This window comes from Galleria mellonella, unplaced genomic scaffold (assembly GCF_026898425.1).
Source record: "Galleria mellonella isolate WM207_F2 unplaced genomic scaffold, CSIRO_AGI_GalMel_v1 utg643, whole genome shotgun sequence".
Lineage (NCBI taxonomy): Eukaryota > Metazoa > Arthropoda > Insecta > Lepidoptera > Pyralidae > Galleria > Galleria mellonella.
This window is the reverse complement of record NW_026442135.1, coordinates 28,348-50,020: the sequence shown is the minus strand read 5'-3', so window position 1 is coordinate 50,020 and position 21,673 is coordinate 28,348.

The following is a 21,673-nucleotide window of genomic DNA, read 5'->3' as shown; positions in this document are numbered from 1 at the left end:
AAGGATAAACTTTCAACTTAGTCTCATAGAAATTTTAACAAAATCGTTATCCAAACAACTTGTTTTGCTTCGATTAAAGGCGATCACTTTTATAGAACCTTATCTCATCTTATATTCGCATATGGGGTCAGCTAAGCTGTTGCACGTCGACCCATCGGAATCTTTTGTGCTTCCCCCTGCCTTATACCATCATTTCATAAATCCTTTGTGTTACCTTACCTTTATAGAACCTTACTAAAAGATACGAATATGTAGCTTTAATTATCCAACTTCCAAAACGCCCATGTAAATCTAGCTAATTGTTATATCAACTAAACTGTTAATGTTTGTACAAACATCTAGAATATTCTCGCTTGAGAAAGAAACCATTTCATCGGGTATGGATTAAATCGATTGCCAATTAATTAAACTTATAATAATCAGATTCGTGATCAAATCGACTGATATGCAACGAAATTGCCAAGTCCATCAATCATGTATGGGGTTTTAGGGTGGTCTAAGGGTTACCCCCAACCGTACCTCCCTATAAGACTCCATTTGCATCGACTATCTTTACCTATGGACTATATATTGTGGCCTAATATTTACGCATTTTAATTTAATTACTTAGAATATTGAACTTCCAGTGATGCGACGTTTCAGATATCTTCATAGATTTTTTTTTATACGACTTAGAATGGCAAACAAGCTGACGGCCCACCTGATGCAAAGTGGTAACCGTCGCCTATAGACATGAGCAGTACCATGGACATAACAAAGTATACTGTTTCGCGCATGATACCCCCCATGTGTTGCCATTCTTGAGGATTCAGGTGTTATTCGTCTGTGCCCTGTAAATTCACGCCATATCCCACCCTTCAAACCGAAACACAGCCATACAAACACAACTGCTTTTTTTCTCTATTTAATTTAATCTACCCTCCAAAAACAAGCATTATATTGTCTGGTATACAAATTGGGAATCTGTAGTTGACTAATGTATGGTGTATTTCTATCTCTATGAACATATATTTATTTATCTATATATGTACGTATATTGTATATATATGTATATGTGTGTTTAGGCGTATGCATAGATGTAGGTATATACATATTTATGTATATGTATATATGTATTTGTACAATTAAATATAATGTAATTAATTTAATTTTGTCTGTTTAAAAATTGTCACAATATTGTACACTGCTGTATCCGCTGACATTGATGCTCCTTTCCACTTTGGGTGCTTCTGGAAGAAAACTCTATCAGAGTTAAGCTCGCCTTTGTACATTTGATTACCTCTGTCATATTCTCAAAACTAGTGTGTACAATAAAGAATTAAATAAATAAATATAATATTTTTAATTATTCTACAGATATAAGCTGTTGATTTCAGATGTAATATTAAAATAAAAAAAAATGTAGAATAGAATAGAATAAATATTTATCGTGAGCTGTACATTATAATAATTCGTAAGACATTATTAATCTCTTAAAGGAAAACACAGCCTATCCATACATCGGGCATACAATACAATTAGCTACATAATATTATTTAATTTAAAGTTATAAAATAAAGTCGTCATTAAAGTTGAAAATAGAATAAAACACGTCAATCAACAGTAATAAATTTAAAAAAGGTCACAATTAAACAATGTCAAAGAAGCAAAGGGCTCATTTGATGGGAAGTGGTAACCGTCACCTATAGACATGAGCAGCACTATGGATATGATAGAGTATACTGTAACACCCATTATACCTCTCATGCACATCCATCTTTGACGACCAAGATATTTGACTCTGTAAGCTGTAATTGTTGCCGTGTGGTCCCGGTGTAGAATAGGCCACCCCTTCCTTTCCATTGGGTGTCGTAAGAGGCGACTAAGAGACGGCGATTGATGGGCATGCCTCTTAAAACATCTTATAAGACTAACTACAGTTGCTAATTCGCCTGTCAATCGTGGCAGCTACTGGCAAAACTCCCATGGGTAGGCTTATGTTCAGCAGTGGACAGTTAAGGGCTGGTAAGATTATATGATGAAGCTGTAATTTCACTGTAACATATATTGCCTTCCAAACTGAAACACAGCCATGCAAACAACTGCTTCGCATTAAAAACACGAATGGGACAGAGAACCTAAGCTTTGTACAAAGACTTTGTACAAAGTCTGCTTCTGGTAAATATTGTTAGCTTATTTGCCAATTTGTCACGCCTATCTCCCATTAGGGTAGGCAGAAACAATGGAACGCCAAATGCTTCGATTCAAACAAACCTTTTACGCTTCTTCCACATTCTATGTTTTAAAATTAAAAAACTTAATTAACTAATTAAAATTTGATTACTAGATGATCAAATGAAACGATGTCTTGTGAAATTGCAAAGTTTATCTCGCATGTTTGCGGCTTATGGTGGCCCAAGGGTTACCCCTTAAAAGGTTCCTGTAAGTTTTGCTTCCCCGAAAGTTGGAAGAGAGATAATATACTTTATATGTGTGGGGGAAGAGAATTATTTTACAAGGTGCAGCAACCTTATTGTTAACAATTAATTCTATCAGGTCGACCTCCACGCGGTCCCCCCCCCCCCCGGAAACTAATGTACTTAATTCTTTGTTTAATAACTATAAGTTGACAATAAATAATCAGTAATTAAGTTTCTAATGGAATGGTAACCCCACCCGCGCTATCAGTATACACAGGCGGGGCACCAGTGAAGGATGACAGGTGAGGATGAAGCAGGTCAGTTAGCCCATCGTAACGAATTCAACAAGAATTGTTCACGATGGTTTCCAGGTGGAACCACGTGGAGGTCGACCTGATAAGGCATATTGCTAGCAATGGGGCTGTCAAACTCCATTGCTAACAATCCCTTTTCCCCTGATCTAGTCGGTTAGGTCACATCTGAGTGAAATGCTTTAGTTGCATGTTCACTTTTTTATTTTGAATTTTTCACTAACAATAGTTTCTAAGGAAATCGTTGTTAACAAAATGGACCAAATTGTAGTCTGTAGTAAAAAATATTATTGAATGAATGAATGAATGAGTATACTTTATTTGTATTATACAATACAGGAAATAAACAAGACAATTTACAAACACAACGATACAATTGTATAAGTACAGTAAGGCGGTCTTATTGCTGAGAGCAATCTTTTCAAGACAACCTTAAGGTAATGGACTAATTGTTGTACAAGTAGGTATGATAGTGCTGTATAATTAAAAAAGCATTTTTTGCAAATTATTAATATTATAATTAATTAAAAATTTATTAATATTTAATTAAAAATTATTAATACATCAGTTTTAAATACGCCAATATGTATAAATTTGAATAAGCAATGAAAACAAACTAGCCGTATGCTAAATTTATTTATTACATACCGCACTCGGGTCATTAAGAAATTAGTAAACGGTTGGTGTAAAGGAGTTGCCAGTAAGGTTAAACTTATTGACGACAAAATAATATATATATTTTTTTTTATGTGTGAAGATGGTATGGTAACTCCGCCTGCGCTAACGGGATACGCTGGCGGGGCACCAGTGAAGGGTGATAGATAAGAATGAAAACAGGCCAGTTAGCCCATCATGATGAATTTATCAGGAATTAACCATGATAGTTTCCAGGGGGAACTGCGTGGAGGTCGACCTGGTTGGCTATATTACTAGCAATAGGATTCTCAGTCTCCATTACTAACAATCCCTTTCCCCCCGACAAAATAATATTTTTCATTGTTTACAAATTCTTACATAACACTGTAAATGATTTGGAATTAATTGAACTCCCATATCTCTTTGGGAGAAGGGGTTTGTTAACAACGGGACTAACAGCTCCATTGCTAGCAAAACAAACAGTCGGGTCGGCCTCCATGCGGTCACCCCTGGAAACCATCGTTGCTAATTCGTGATGAGATTTAATGTAACTATCCACACTTATCATCCCTCACTGGTGCCCCGCCAAAATGTACCGATAGTGTAAGCAAAGTCACTTTTCCATTTAAAAATTGCAAAAAAGCGCGCAGTGAATAAAATATTTATTTATTTATTAAACTTTAATACACTTAGATATGGGCTATGCTCGAAATCTCTTTGCATGATAGAATCCGAAACGAGGATGTCCGCAAAAGAACCAAAATAACCGACAAAGACCGAAGGATAAGCAAGCTGAAGTGGCAATGGGCTGGTCACATAGCTCGAAGAACCATCAACAGATGGGGAAGAAAAGTTCTTGAGTGGCGACCGCGTACGGGTAAACGCAATGTAGGACGACCCCACACTAGATGAAGTGACGACCTGAAATGCATTGCGGGGAGTCAGTGGATGCAGGTGGCTCAGGACCGTTCTTTATGGCAGTCTATGGGGGAGGCTTATGTCCAGCAGTGGACGGATAATGGCTGGAATGATGATGATGATGACACCTGGATAATGTAAATGGTGGACTTAACACCATATGGCATTATCTATCTATCTTTTTTTTTATACAACTTAGAATGGCAAACAAGCTGACGGCCCAACTGACAGAAAGTAGTAACCGTCGCCTATAGACATGAGTAGTACCATGGTCATAACAGAGTACACTGTTTCGCCCATGATACCCCCCATGCGTTGCCTTTCCTGAGGACTCAGATGTTATTCCTCTGTACCCTGTAAATTCACACCATATCCCACCCTTTAGACCGAAACACAGCCATGCAAACACAACTGCTTCACGGTTGAAACACGAATGGGACAGTGGTAAATAAATATTTGTAATTCTCTGTGTACTTTTCATTGCACGTGAAATTACGAGGAAAAATAACATTACCCCGTATTTGTGTACCCCGCCAGCGCCCCCGTTTTATACTATACGTCAACTCCCCCACGGAGAGTGTGGAAACTAAGTTAAATTAAACAGATTAATATTATATAGATTAATTTTAGTTTGGCCCCGTGCACGGCCACCTAGACGCCCATTTATACTGCGTCTCTCCTTGGTATCGCATATCCTTGAAGAGACTGCTGAATATTAACTAGTATTTGAACGTTGTTTGTCCTGACTTCCTTTTGTAGAAGTGAAAAGGGACATGTTTTTTTTTTGGAGACGACTATAACTATTTTATCGATTTTTTTCATAAAAAATCAATAGTTTATTATATTTTACACTTTATTATACTATTTTTAAAATGATAAATACAGTTAATTTTAATGAGAAGTGATACAAAAGACGGCCTTATCGCAGCAGTCTCTTCCAGATAACCTTTGGATAGAGAACATTGAGAAATATCATAAAGGGTAGGTGGCGCACTATTATATATATACTATATACAAATATATATATATATATATATATATATATATATATATATATATATATATATATATATATATATATATATATATATAAATACATATAAACAGACATATACATAAACATACTTAATAACTAAATTAATAGTATACAAAAAATAGGAGAGAATGAAAGTGGAAGATTTGAAAATTCGAAATTAAAAATTATAAATATTTTATTAGATATGAGATATGGAAAGAATTCGATGCATGTATGAAAATGCATTCGCTGTTTGCCGGACGCCCGCGGCTGCAGCGAGCGCGTGCTGAACTTATTGCATCTATATTTGCGATAGGGTTGTCACCACAATGATATATTTATTATATTTTATTTATTTATTTATTGAATTAATTATAAGAGTAAGTACCAAATCAATGTTATCACACTAGAGCTTATTATATAAAATTATATTATTATTATTACAGATGTTTCTGAGCCGCTTCTAATATCTTCGGCAGACTACTACTGGAAATATTATTGGTGTTTATGTACGTAATATTAATTATTATATGATATATATATATATATATAAATAATTATTTTATGTTAAACAAATTTGGAAAAATTATCCGAAATAATGTAAAAACCCCATATTTATATATGTTCAAGCGCAATAAAGCATTTATACATAATATATATATAATATTAATGACATAATCGTGTAACACGCAAAAGGAATTATCAAATTTTTTTTCTCAATGTCCTCTACCCAAATGTTGTCTGGAAAAGATTGCTTAGCGATAAGGCCTCCTTTTGTATCCTTTCTAACTACAATTAAATGTATTATTTATTTTTATAAATGATACAATAAAGTGTAAATAAATAAATTGATTCAAAATTAGCAACGTAATTGTATAATTATCATAATAGATACAAATGTATTGAAAAACTTTTCCTTTTGAAAATGCCCTCATAAATACAGTTGATTAGTGGCAAATCAACCTCTGGCTGGTTAAAGGTCACCCTTTGACCTTTGCCCAGCCACGCGCTAAATCGTGGATATCACAACCCTAATTCCGAAATTCTCTTTTAAAATGCGCATCATATGATTTTTCTGCGGACAACCCTGCAAATAGGATTAGCTAGTGATGTGCCGAGACGAGTAGATTCGAGTGTTGACTCGAATACTTTAGTACTCAGTAATTCGAGTATTCAATATATAAAATTCGAATACACAATATTCGAATATAAATTTCTATTTAAAAGGACTTGTCTTATTCGAATACTAATCGAATGTTTTTCATAAGTTCTGTTTCATCTTTATTTAATAATTTATTTGCATACCAGATAGTAAAGATTAGTCGTTATTGATATGTACATAAAATATATAATACTCTGTTGGGGCATTGTAATTTTCAAAGAGAGAAATAAATTGATTACTCCCTAATTACAATTTTTTTTTATACAACTTAGAATGGCAAACAAGCTGACAGCCCATCTGATGGAAAGTGGTAACCGTCGCCTATAGACATGAGCAGTACCATGGACTTAACAGAGTATACTGTTACGCCCATGATACCCCCATGCGTTGCCATTCCTGAGGACTCAGGTGTTATTCCTCTGTACCCTGTAAATTCACGCTACTAATAAGGGAATAATTATCTTAAAAAATCATCTGTTATATTTCGGTAGAAATCAATTTAAAAGTTACTCAATTTTAATGAAGTACTCGAATATCCAAACGAGTATTCGAGTACTTTTTCGAGTCCATAGAATCGAATCAGAACTCAATTCTTTTAATGAATACCAAAACATTCAAATACGAGTACCAAAAGGTCATTCAATACATCACTACGATTGGTTGACTTTTCACGAATATATAGAGGTATGTTAAATTTAAATCCTATGTATGTGGTGACAGATTTCATACCCAAGAATTGTTAGGCAAATTTTTGGACAAAAATTAGAAAGGTGTGCAGAAATTTGGATATTTTTTTTATTAGTATGCGGCTCACTTGATGGTGAATGATTACCGCCACCCATAGGCACTTGTAACACCAGAAAAATTGCTGGTGTTACCGACCTTTTAGGTAGGTATATGCTCTTTTTTTGAAGATATATCGTATCTGTTTGAAGATACAATAGCTGGGAGTTGGTATTTTTTTTTATACAACTTAGAATGGCAAGCTGACGGCCCACCTGATGGAAGGTGGTAACCGTCGCCTATAGACATGAGCAGTTTTATGAGAGTTTTGATGACTTTGGTAGTCGGAGAAAAGGGATTTTTTTTACAACACACGGGGCAAACGAGCATGCAGGTCACCTGATGGTAAATGACTACCGCCGCCCATGATCAGCCACAACACTAACGGCACTGCAGGTATGCTGCCGGCTTTTTAAAAAGGAATATGCTCTTTTCTTGAAGGTTATGTTGTCGTATCGGATTTTTAGTATTGGGATATAACAGCCCCATTGCTAGCAATAAGGGTATCGGGTCGACTTCCACGACGTCCCCCGTGGAAACCATCGTAGTCCTCACGTATCATTCCTCACTGGTGTCCGGCCATTCCATTTTCACCTTTGTGTGTTTTTATATTAGTGTAACTACTAATAAGTAACCACTTTGGTGTTGTGAGTGATCATGGGCGGCGGTAGTCACTTACCATCAGGTGAGACGCATGCTCGTTTGCCCCTCATGTTGTGAAAAAAAAATTATTTATACAGTCAGGATATCTCTAAAGGAAATTTATTTACAAAAACAACAATATTTTAGAAACATACAGCTTATCTAGCGGTGCGTTGACACACGGAAAACCACAGATCCAATGAGATACAATCGCATATTTCATTGAATGTAACACGGGCTTCGAGTTCGCTGAACGTTTTTGTAGGTACTATGTCATTCTACCAATGATGACCAACTAAGGGGTTACTCTTGAAATAAATTCCAATAAATCTATATTGAAATTGAGACGTTTCTCTCTCTCGACTCGCAACACTAGCGACATAGTGGCGCCATATTGTTCTGATACATGCATATTAGTGTAACTTATCGGTATATATATAACTTTGATTCGATTTGATAAAAAAAAAAAAAAATATATATATATATATATATATATATAACTATTTTTATTACTCTTTACCCGCGACTTCGTCCGTGTGACAGGGATATGTCGCTATCCATTTACATCCCAATTACTTATATCTATATATATATACCATGTTTTCATGACGATTGGTAGAGCCGTTAAGGCGCTCAGAAGTAACAAACAAACTTTCACATTTGTTATATTAGTGAGGATATATATATATATATTTATGGCATTCCATACCGTTACATGGCAGTTGATAAGCTTGTGAAAACAGATCGATTATGGGCCCCATTACGCACAATAAGAGAGAAGAGGAAAAACTTTCTCCTTTTTACTTGTTATTCAGTTTGAAGGATATTGCACTGGAATAACAAGGTATGAAGGCATAACATTACAGTCCTCAGGATGTGGACACACATGAGGGGTACCATGGGCGTCACAGTATACTCTGCGATATCTATGGTACTAATCATATATTACTCGTATATATAAATGACGGTTACCATTTTCTATTAGGTTTTTGATGCAACTTGAAATAGCAAACAAGCTGACGGCCCACCTGATGTTAAGTGGTAACCGTCGCCTATAGACATAAGCAGTACTATGGACATAATAGAGTATACTGTGTCTTTTTTGTTTGATGGATGATAATGGAATGGTAACCCCGCCCGCGCTATCTGTTTACACTGGCGGGGTACCATTGAGGGATAGTTGGTGAGGATGAAAAGGCAAGATCAGTTAGCCCATCGTGACGGAATCAACGATAAATTAGTCACGATACTTTTCAAGAGAATCCGCGTGGAGGTCGATCTGATAAGGTATATTGATAGCGATGGGGACTAACCTCCTCATTACTTACAATCCCTCCCCCCCCCCCCATCAACCGAGTTTATTGTGTCACCTATGACTAACAAACATAAAACATTTTATACAACATTTAGAAAATCTATCTAATTTATCATTAAATATATCAACATCTGGCTGCTGAGCAATCAGAGAATTGAGCAGAGAAATAGCTTGATAAAGGGAGGCAAACTGAGCAGTACAGGTGCGAAGCGGCGGTGCCGATAGTAGTCGACAAGCACGCAATCGCATGCGGCGTTGGGGCGCGTACAAAGAACAACGGCTGAGAGTTGCAGGATTGTCTATTCCGCCGTTGAGCAACCGATAATAGTGCACCATCAAGTTACACTTTTGCCTTGCCTCCAGCATTTCTTTATCTACCATACCAGCTACTATCCGGTAGCCGTAAAGTTTATTATATAAAAAAACGTGCCAATTTCCTCTGAACTCTTTCTAACGTTATATTTTACTAAAGTGTTATATGCCTCTATACTTTGTAATTCTATATTGTAACATCATTCAACATACGTATTTGTAGCAAACAAAGAATTAGATTTAAAAAAAAATTAAACATAAAACCGATATAAAAAAAATACAAACCTACACTATGACTCCCGATAGTTACTGTTGAAAACAAAAAGAAATGTTCGCAGCACGCGCAGCCGCCGTGTAACATGTTCGCCTGCGACAAATCACTCTGAGTTTACGCGCGCATTGTAAGCCACTATCAGCCGAGTAATGACTTGTAAATCCCGAACCATTAGGTGCCTGATACTGGGGATTTGGGGCTTGATAACTATGCAGATACACTTGGCCGTTGTTACTTTTTAAAAGAGAGATGAAAGGAGAAAATAATTTTACCTATTTTGTTTACTGAGGGGAGAAAGTGACTGATTGTCAAACCCAATGCTCGATAGTGGGTTATTAAATAATAGAATTCGATAAAACATAATATCTATATTATATAGTTATAATATATATATATTGGCACAATAACGGATATTTTAAATATCAGTTATCCAATATACAGCGATAGAAATAAATATAGTAATCGGATTATCATCGTCGTCATTATAGCAGCACGGGACATCCCTAGTGTTACAAGCGTCCATAGGTTACAGTAATCGGTAATTACCATCAGTCGGGATGTATGCCTGTTTGCCACCTTCGTGATATAGAAAATAATTAAGAATTCAAATATTCAAACATAAAACTGTTACTAACATTATAAAACTATTTCATACATTCAAATTACGTTTTATAAAAGGTAGTAAATGACACACACATACAACCACACACATTTATACCTACATATATATACATATACACAATATTCGACACACAACAAATACACAGTTTCCATATAAGTGTGTATTATAATTATAAACCAAAAAGGCTGCCCCCTTGTTCGATATTTGTAATTATTTCTAATTACTTCAAGTGAGGTCATGATCCGCGGTGCTTGTCAACAGAGGTGCCACTGTAACGACAGACTGCGAGACGATGCCGGTTTAATAATTCAAAGAAGCATAGAGTAGAGCTCTAATAGCAGAACAGCGGGAAAATAACTCCTAGTTGTCTATATACCGGTATATTAATTAGTTTTAAATATGTGTTCGTTTTTCAAAATAAAAAAAAATATTCTACATTACAAATATAGAATACATATTTAAATGATTTGAAGAGAGGGGCAGACACGCGTTACTTGAACAAAAAAAACTATTTATATAAAATCTATGCAACCTACCTATCGATATCAATGTTTTAAACAGAAATATAGATATTATAAATAGTTAAGTAACATTATGAATATTCATTTATTACAATTCCTAAAAGTATTTACATTTTGGAAAAAGACATATTATAAATAGTTATACAACAATGTGAATATTCATTTATTTTATTTGTTTATTTTCCAATTTCGTCAATATTTAGATAGTGCCGCCTCTTAAATAACGTAGAGATAGGGGCATAGAGTAGTTTTTGTAAGTAAAACTACAAAAAAAAATTAATCATATATCTATAGACATTTATTTTGGTGTAGTATTTAATAATAAAATTGTTGAGTTTATATATTCTTTATTGCACTTGTAAGTTACATATAAAATAATGTATTTATAAATGTTGTGAGCAAGGGTGGACTTATCTCTGACAGAGATCTCTTCCAGTCAACTCAGTACAGTGAGAAAGCATTTTGTTAGCGGGCAGCTAAAGTGCTACAACTATTAATACATAAACAAATATACAGTTAAATAAAATATTCAAATATATAATAAAATACTGTCATTCACAATGCATTTCAGTGTGTACTAATATTTTTTAACATGCATTATTAACTTTTTGTTATGAATATCAATTTGTTACAAATAATAACAAATGTCTGTGTCCTAAGAATATATAGATAGAGCATTGTAAGTATGTCAAAAATGTGTCAAAATTTAGTCAGCTTAACTGACTTATTATTTGTATTCTTCTTAAGTTGCCATTCGTGATCATCATCACATCACAATGTTAATTTATGTTGTTTATTGTGCTTTCCATATCTGCAGCAACGGTTGCCAATTTCCATTCCATTCCAGCACCAGCGTCCCTCTTAAAATATCATATAATATATCATATATAATATATCATAAAATATATCATATAAATGTTTTAAAATGGATATTCCAGATATACATTTGGAAATCATAATTACGAGTTATAAAAAAAAATATAACAATACATTGTCTTAATAACTTAAAAAAATACAATCGACAAGTTGTACTCTATCGTAGACGCAACAAAATTTATTACTTACACTCAAAAACAGCTTTTAGTACAAGAAAATTTCTTAAAATAATTATTTTCACTCTAGCAAGAGTCACCTGCTCCGTGGTAGTCAATAGTGACGATGAAAAAAAAAACCACAATTTTTTGTTCATTATATATATACAGTAGCAACCTTTTTTAAAAAAAGCTGTCTCTGTTTACGTCTAACCTATGGACTTGTCGCTAATGAGTACCGTTAATGAACAAACAGACAGAGTGTCGCTACAAAAGGACTCACTAATAGATAAGATGCATTGTTTATTTAAAGAGAACGACGGGTATCGATGTCTTACAAAAAATATATTTTCTCAAACATGCTTGGAAATGTGAGCATTATTTTGACAATCTTCGAGATAAATCAAAATTGCCGTACTGATACCGTACATGCGGGCAGCGGCCGGCAAAAGTTGTATGAAAATCCATAAAATACAATGTAAACTCATATCTGTTCTGTAATTTAAAAATGGAATGACCTTTTACTTCGAAACATGGCTACCAAGGAGGTAACTAATAAAAGATTTTATTTAAATTTCGAACTGGCTTGCAAATAGAAAGCTGTTTATTGAAAAAAAAAAACTAAAGAACATTATGGTGCGTGAAAAATTATAATTGTTCGTTATTCGTCATTGAACTTAAAAAGCAAAATTGTGTTTTTAATTTCCGCGCATTGTTTGAAAAAAGTACTATACAAGCCTTGTCCACAACTAGGCATTGATGGACTCACGTATGTGTGCCTCGACTGCACCTCAGCCCACGTTTGCACGTTCGTCCATCAATGCCTCAATTGCTGGCCGCTGCAGTAATGTACTCTATTTATTTAAAAACTATGCGCACAAAATAGCTGAAAACTATATCATCATCATCATCATCATATCAGCCTTTAACTCCCACTGCTGAACATAAGCCTCCACCATATGATGATAAAACATCATTAAATCCTAAGGAGTGAAGGGAGGGGGGGTTACCAGTAGTTGCCTCGCTTGGCAGGCGGGTAAGCAACCGCAGTTAGTATTTAATGTTTTAAAAAGGACGCTGTTGCCCATCCCTCGCCCTCCCTTAGTCGCCTCTTGCGACACCTTCAGGAAAAGAAGGGATGGCCTATTCTATACCGGGACTACACGGTGAGAACTATATAAACTTGCATAATGTAAACGCAATGCACTTTATTCATCCGACTGTAAAGGAGAATTATGTTTTCAGGTGTAATGTCAGGATGAGACTAACGCCCTTCAGTGTGTCCCAAGATGGGACAGAAAAATATTAATGGGACAACAATTTTTTTTATGATATTCGTACTTAGACAAGACAAGTTGACGACCCACTTGATGGAAAGCGGTAACTGTCACCTATAGATATGAATAGTACTATGGTTATTATAGAATACATACGTATAATTTGCTGTCTATTGACCATAGACTATACTGTACACCTCATGCAGACTACAGTATTATACCGCTGTCGCTGGCAGCTTGGCCAAACGGCCATTCCTTCTCCACTATCTTGCCAGCGTCAACCATTAACGCAAAGAGGGAATTATTCCATTTTTATCCATTAAAACATGGATCATTTTTTTTTTTCATTTAGACTTTTCTACGAGTTTAATACGAAATTAATAGGATAATTTCACCTGACTGCAGTAAAAAGGAGGTTCTCATTTCGGTTATAATTTGTTTTATGTTTAACTCATAACTCGGTCAGTTCTAAACCGATTTGGATTATTCCTTTTTATCTGAAAGGATATACTTACAGGTTATTCCCATAGAAATTTAATCAAAACCATAGAAATGTATACATTACGTGACATACATTAGTTTTATTGTTCCTGCAGTTATACCCTCTGTGCCCTCTAAATTTACTGCTCTTCAAACCAAAATACAACCATGTAAGCACAGCCGCTTTACAAAAACTTTCCCAGTTAGACTGCCGCTAGTTTCTGTTAACGAAACTTTTTAGTATTATTTAACCACATGGGGATTTGAGAGGAATATTAAATCATTTGTCTACGGGTACAGTAGTTGTTCTAGTACGTGACGTCACGCTAAAATTAATGTCCCAATATGTGTCCTATGATTGGGACGAAAAACGTCCCTAATGGGACAAACTCAATTTCTAGTTGACAAAACTTCGTACTATCTACTGGTAATTCCAGCACATGACCCCACGATAATATTAATGTCGTAACATGTGTCCCATGATTCACTTTCTAGTTGACAAAAAATACATTGCAAATAAGTATCTCAATAGATTTTTTTTTTGCAATTTGTCTATCCTCAAAAAATAAACATAATATTGTCCGATATACAAATTGGGAATCTATAATTGGCTAGTATATGGTATAAATATAATATTTTTTAATTATTTTACAGATATAAGCTGTTAATTCCAGATGTAATATTAAAATAAAAATAAAAACTTCGTACTATCTGGTAGTTCCAACACGTGACGTCACGTTGAAATTAATATCCCAACATGTGTCCCAATTTTGGGACAAAAAATATCTATTGGGACAAACTCACTTTCTGGTTGACAAAACTACTTACTATCAGTTGACTCCCTCTCACTACCCAACTTGGGGGGGATGTGAGACGTCGGTACCCTCATTATTATTCCTACTATAACAAAATTTGATATACAGACTACCTCGTTTACGAACCTTTAAAATCAAACACGATATTAAGGACTGCTGACCCAGAAACCTGACTGTGTTTTAATAAACGAAATTTTACTGCGATTGGTACGAATATGGAAATTGTTTTAGGGAGATTAATTATGGCAGGACCAATTCTTAAATGCGTACGTAAATTTACGTGTACATCTATACATTAATACGTGAAGCGAAAACTTTGTACCCCTTTTTACGAAAATTGCGCGGACGGAGGAATTTAAAATTTCGCACACTTGTAGTTTATATAGAGAAAGTGTGCAGAATACGAATTTTTTAATTATACATAAAAATACATTAAATAAAAAAAAACATTACACATTACATGTATTTGACACACACACACACACATATACATACTTTTGTTTATTGCTAAGAACAAGGAATTACATAAAAGTAATGATAAAATAAAAACTACAAATCATGTGGTTGCCTCCCTTCTTCTTATGCAAATATAATTAGTAAAAAGAGGACGAAGGATACACCATCAGTTGCTATTTTTCTCAATTCATATCAGGCTAGTGTATCGAAAATGTTTGATATATCAATTATTGGTTAATGACAAATTTTACATTACTAGATTATATATTCGACACAGTTTGTGTAGAAAGTATGCTAGCAGGTTGTATCTGAATTTGGTAGGGTTATAGGGCCGTATAACATTTTTTTTTTTATAAGATAAATGGAACTACGATGATTTCCAGGGGAGATTAACTTGACATATAAATTATTATGTGAGGCGTCACTATACCAGAGGGAGACTTTGTACAAAAGTCGATTGCTTGGATACCTCTGTCCCCTTCGTGTTTCTACCGTGAAGCAGTTGTGTTTGCATGGCTGTGTTTCGGTTTGAAGGGTGAGATATGGCGTGAATTTACAGGGTACAGAGGAATAATACCTGAGTCCTCAGGAATAGCAACGCATGGGGGTATCATAGGCGAAATAGTATACTTTGTTATGTCCATGGTCCTGCTTATGTGTATAGGCGACGGTTACCACTTTCCATCAGGTGGGCCGTCAGCTTGTTTGCCATTCTAAGTTGTATAAAAAAAGGCAATTCGTTCACCAAGATAAACACAAAACAGACAGTAGTCTAAGTTGACCATTTTTTTTTTACCGTTTATCTTAGGTCAATATGTAGAAATATATATATTTTTTTATTTTTATTTTCTTTTAATCCCTATAAATATTACAATATTTATAGGGATGTGACTTTCTTAAACAGCTTTGTTAGAATGAAATTTCTCAGGTCTCGTAAAAGATTTGTAATGAAAAAAAAAATTGGCGAGTCCTAACTTGGTGTACTACGCGTTTTTTATGGGTAACAAAATGTTTTTAAGAGAACATAAACGGAATACATTCCAGCGTACACATCTGCACCTAATAAGGAATGGTTCGTATCACATAAGGTTGTTTACGATCAATCTACATTGTATTGTTTATAAGAGATGAGAATTAAGGCGTCATTTTCACGCCGGTAAAGCCACGAGACGCAGCTTGTAATCTATTAAGGTTCATATACAATTGTAGTGAGGGTGTTTTTTTTTTATGCGTGAAAGTGGTATGATAACCCCGCTTGCGCTAATGGGATACGCTGGCGGGGCACCAGTGAAGGGTGATAGATGAGAATGAAAACAGGCCAGTTAGCTCATCATGATGAATTCATCAGGAATTAACCATGATAGTTTCCAGGGAGAACCGTAAGGAGGTCGACCTGGTTGGGTATATTGCTAGCAATGGGATTCTCAGTCTCCATTACTAACAATCCCTTTCCCCCTAGTGACGGTGTTTAAACATAAAAGATATTAAATAGACATGAGATGTTTTAATAAATGCAAAACAATTTTCAAGGCACTTTCTTCCATGCACAACCACTCTTTGAAATCAACTTCCAGCAGCAGTATTCCCGAACCGATTCGACATCATAACCTTCAAGAAAAGAGTATATTTCTTTTTAAAAGGCCGGCAGCACACCTGCAATGCCTTTAGTGTTGTGGGTGATCATGGGCGGCGGTAGTCACTTACCATCAGGTGCGTCGCTTGCACGTTTGCCCCCCGTGTTGTAAAACAAATATATCCTATCATATTTTTCTCTCTGTCTATATGTTTATCTTAGATTAGGTATTTCGATAATGTCTCCATGGAAATGCTTGGAGAAAAACGGGTAAACTGTTTTCGTACAATTTTGCGTAACAAATAGTTATGAGTGATTCCTTTATAACTTCTATATTTATTTTGCCTTATAATTTCCGCATCTGTTTAATGCGTAAATTTATTCAATAATACGTCAAGACATATTTTATGCGTAAGTATTGCGTATAGAATACTGATAAAAAAAACGAGTCAGCTAATTTGACAATAAGCTAATAAAAAGTTGACCCGTTTTTGAGGCTCGATACTCTATCTATATAGTTTAAGATGTTTATATATGACATAACGCAAAAACTACTAGACCAAATTGGATGCAGTTTTCACAGTGGCAAAAAAGATTAAAGTAGTTCGCGCGTTCTCTTAACTTTATATATTTTTAAATAATATTATTATAAATTTATTCTTATTAATAATGATTTGTATGCTTTAGGTAAATTGAATGATGACCCAAATGACCTGTTTTTATCCTTCCCTCTTATCCCCCACTAATACCTCGCAAGCGAAAACCAACAGCGTAGGTGGAGTTATAATACCATTTTCATCCATTAAAAAATGTATTTCAAAGATATTATTATTGCAAGTCTGTTTGCCTTTTACTAAACGCCTCTTCAAGCTTTTTCTTATTTCGACTATATTATTATATATTTATCTGTCTTTGACAAAGGTCTCTTAGCTTCTTTCATTTTTCAACCAACTTCAAAAAAGGATTGAGTTCTCAATTTAGTTGTAATTTTTTTTAATTTTTTTATACAAGAATATAGTATTTTTATATAAAAAAAAAAACTTTTAGATTGGTCATATGAAAATTTTATTAAAATCGTTTTAATAATACTTTAGGTTAGTTCCTAAATCAAAATAACTTGTTTGACTACTATAGAATGTTTTTTTTTTTTTTAATAGAACATATTTTTAAATTATGTTTGTCTGTGGAACATTTTACGTCCCTCTCTCGTCCCAACATCTGAATGTCTATGTCTACACCCATAGATTATGGATAGTACTGTCGTTGACTTTCTACATATATACCATTTTTTTTATTCCTTAAAGACTTTTTATTTTTTTGCCCCTTTGTCTTTGTCCACAATATTCTCTTTTAATATATTTCACTTTCTTAATTTAAATTTTTATTTTTTTTCTAAAATGTTACTTTTTTCTATTGCTCATTGTCTCATCCTTTGTTTGGGAAATTATTATCTACATATATAAATATAGTCCCGTGTGGTCCCGGCATAGAATAGTCCACCTCTTCCTTTCCCGTGGGTGTCGTAAGAGACGACTAAAGAGGACGAGGGATGGGTAACAGCATCCCTCTTAAATCATCTTCAAAACCTAACTGCGGTTGCCAATTCACCTGTCAAGCTTGGCAACTACTCGCAAAATCCCTCTATATATATATATATATATATATATATATATATATATATATATATATATATATATATATATATATATGGCAATGAACAATTAAGGGCTGATATGATGACGATGATGATACTAATATATGTCATAAAAACATACATACAAATATATATATATATATACATATATATATACCAATAAAAAAGATAAAGATCAAAGATGATGATGACGAGGATGATGAACTATTTTCACAGCTTCTTCATAAGAAATTCGTAGACTTTTTTTTTAAGCAAAATTAATTTTATTAAACACTTGTCTTATGTCAATGAGTAGCCGAATGGGCTACTCATTCTACACAGAGTCTTATTCTGTTCAAATTCGGAACCCAGGCCATAGACTATCTCGAAAATTCTCGAATTTTGCACATCGGTAAAGCAGATCAGTGGGTGGTTATTTTTAAGACAATAAATTTATATTACTTTTCCCTTGTGTCCCCACTTGAGTTCGAAACTAATATAAGTTAGCTATCCCTGTGTGGTTTATTGGCAAAAAATATCGTTATTTCGTTGTCTTGCAAATAAAATTTGCTTTTGTAGCATAGATTGAAAATTAGGAGCGTCCGATGAAGTTTCATCGCGTAATATAACATTGATGAGAGTTTGGTTAACATTTTCTGTATGTTTTTAAAAGGCAATTGTGTTTGCATGATTTTGTTTTGGTTTGAAAGGTGGGATATGGGAATGAAATTACAGGGTACAAAGGCTTAATACCTTAGTGCTCAAAAATGGTAACGCATAATATTATGGGTGACACAATATGGTTGTTAGTCATACGAACTACCAGTCTCATTGCTAGCAATACACCCTGTCATGTCGTGCTCCTCATGGTCTCCCCTGGAAACTATCATGCTGAAATGTAAGTGTATTCATCACGATAGGCTAACTGACTTGCCTTTTCAGGGGGGAAAGTGATTGTTAGCAATGGAATTTGACAGCCCGATTGCTAGCAATAATATTAGGTCGACCTCCACGTAATCATCGTGAACAATTCTTGTTGAATTCGTCACGATGGGCTAACTGATCTACTTCCTACTCACCTGTCATCCTTCACTGGTGCCCCGCCGGTGTATACCGATAGCGCGGGTGAAGTTACCGTTCCATTATCACCCATTAAAAAAAAGACTTGCCTTTTAATTCTCATCTACCGTTACCGTATACCGTTAGCGCAGGCGGGGTTATCCTTCATTACAAAAAAATGTGCCCCTAAGCAACACGTGTGATCTCACGTCACTGTTAGTGTAGCAAAACTCTGAAACTGTTTGGACTTCACCAGAGAGAGACTTTGTACAAAAGTCGATTGCTTGGGTACCTCTGTCCGATTCGTGTTTCAACCGTGAAGCAGTTGTGTTTGCATGGCTGTGTTTCGGTTTGAAGGGTGGGATATGGCGTGAATTTACAGGGTACAGAGGAATAACACCTGAGTCCTCAGGAATGGCAACGCATGGGGATATCATGAGCGAAACAGTATATTCTGTTATGTCCATGGTACTGCTCATGTCTATAGGCTACGGTTACCACTTTCCATCAGGTGGGCCGTCAGCTTGTTTGCCATTCTAAGTTGTATAAAAAAAAAGAATAAGCTCTCACTGACGAAATATTCTTTTAAGTAAAGTAGTATCCAGGGTTCCTGTCTGACTTTGAGTTTTGAACAAACGATACTAAACTATTTACAAGTAAAACACCCATCTTAAGTGTCAAAAGGAAGATTGAAAAAGTTTTGCCTTCACAAATGTGGGCAAACATTTAACTCCTGAATACACTTCGCCCATAGTTTCTATGCAAATAGGCCTATAGAAAATTCCTCGCTTTGTATCGGTATAAATTGTTAACCAATTCAGGTTAATCAATAAAGGAGAATTTGGATTCGACAATTTTTTTCGGCGTTTTCGAGAAGAAACTTGACAATATTTTTTTTTTTTTTATACAATTTCAATAATGGAGAATTTGAATTCGACAAATTTTTTCGGCGTTTTCGAGAAGAAACTTGACGATAAAATATTTTTTTATACAATTTCAATAAAATAGAATTTGGATTCAACAAATTTTTCGGCGTTTTCGAGAAGAAACTTGACAATAATTTTTTTTTATACAATTTCAATAAAGGAGAATTTGAATTCGACAAATTTTTTCGGCGTTTTCGAGAAGAAACTTGACAATAATTTTTTTTTTATACAATTTCAATAAAGGAGAATTTGAATTCGACAAACTTTTCGGCATTTTCGAGAAGAAACTTGACGATAAAATATTTCTTTTTATACAACTTAAAATGGCAAACAAATAGTGCTCTCTCTAAGCTAATTGGTTTACGTTGGCAAGGTGGTGGAGGATGATAAGTGAAGAGGAAGTATGGGCAATTGGTCCATGGTGACGGATTCATCAGTAATTGTTACAATGATTTCAGAGGGGGCCGCGAGCAGGTCGACCTTTTTTTATACCACGAAGATAGCAACAAGCATACAGCCCGTCTAATGGTAATCGATTACTGTAGCCTGCAACACTAGGGGTGTCACGAACGTTAATATACCCTTTTTAAAGAATCCCATACTGTCTCTTGGACATACATACTCCCCATACAGACTCTTGGAAGGAAAACCTCGGCAGCTCGCTGCCACATTCCGCAGCCTGAGCGTTCGCGAGCGAAAATTCCTTTGAAACCGCAATGTACGTGACCATTTAGGTACAAGCGTGTGAGAATGAATCCCTGTCGATGGCGAGCGACCTAATTATACTTGCTGACAATGGGGCCGCTAGTCCCAGTTGGTAACAATCCTATCGTTTAGGATCCCAGTTGGTAATAATCCCTGGATTAAGTATGTATAGGTGTTTTCACATGTTGAGTTCAACATGAAAACCTCTACATAGTTTATTAGCGAAGTAGAATTACTGCGGTATATTCAAATATTCAGTATATAGGACACGTAAATAATTTCGGACTACTGCGGTACAGTACAGTGTTATTAATAAACTAGTGACCATCTGTGGTTTCGCCTCCATTGGCCTCGCATGCCCATACATAAAGCTTACTTTTTTAAACGAGTGACGAATGACAAACGGGCCACGGATTGTTTTAAGTGAAAACGACACACACGTAGTAACACGACACTCAGAGTCTTGAACACCTTCTGAAATACTGTCCCCGTTTCACCAACGGCCACTTAAATCACCAACTAACGTGCCAACTATTAGACATTTCGGAACCATACTCTCTTCAGCGCTTAATCAAGAAAGAGACCAGTGATTAATCATTTAAAACACATTTGGTAAATATTGCAGATAGCCTAAAGGTAAATGCCTTTTTATGCCAAATAACACGTAATAATAAATTTATACAAACAATATTTATTTTATTTATTTATTTATTTATTTATTATTTATTCTTGTATTATTATCGTACACAAAAATTACAAACATATAGTTTATATTAAAAAAAGATGTACAACAACCACATACAGTGCC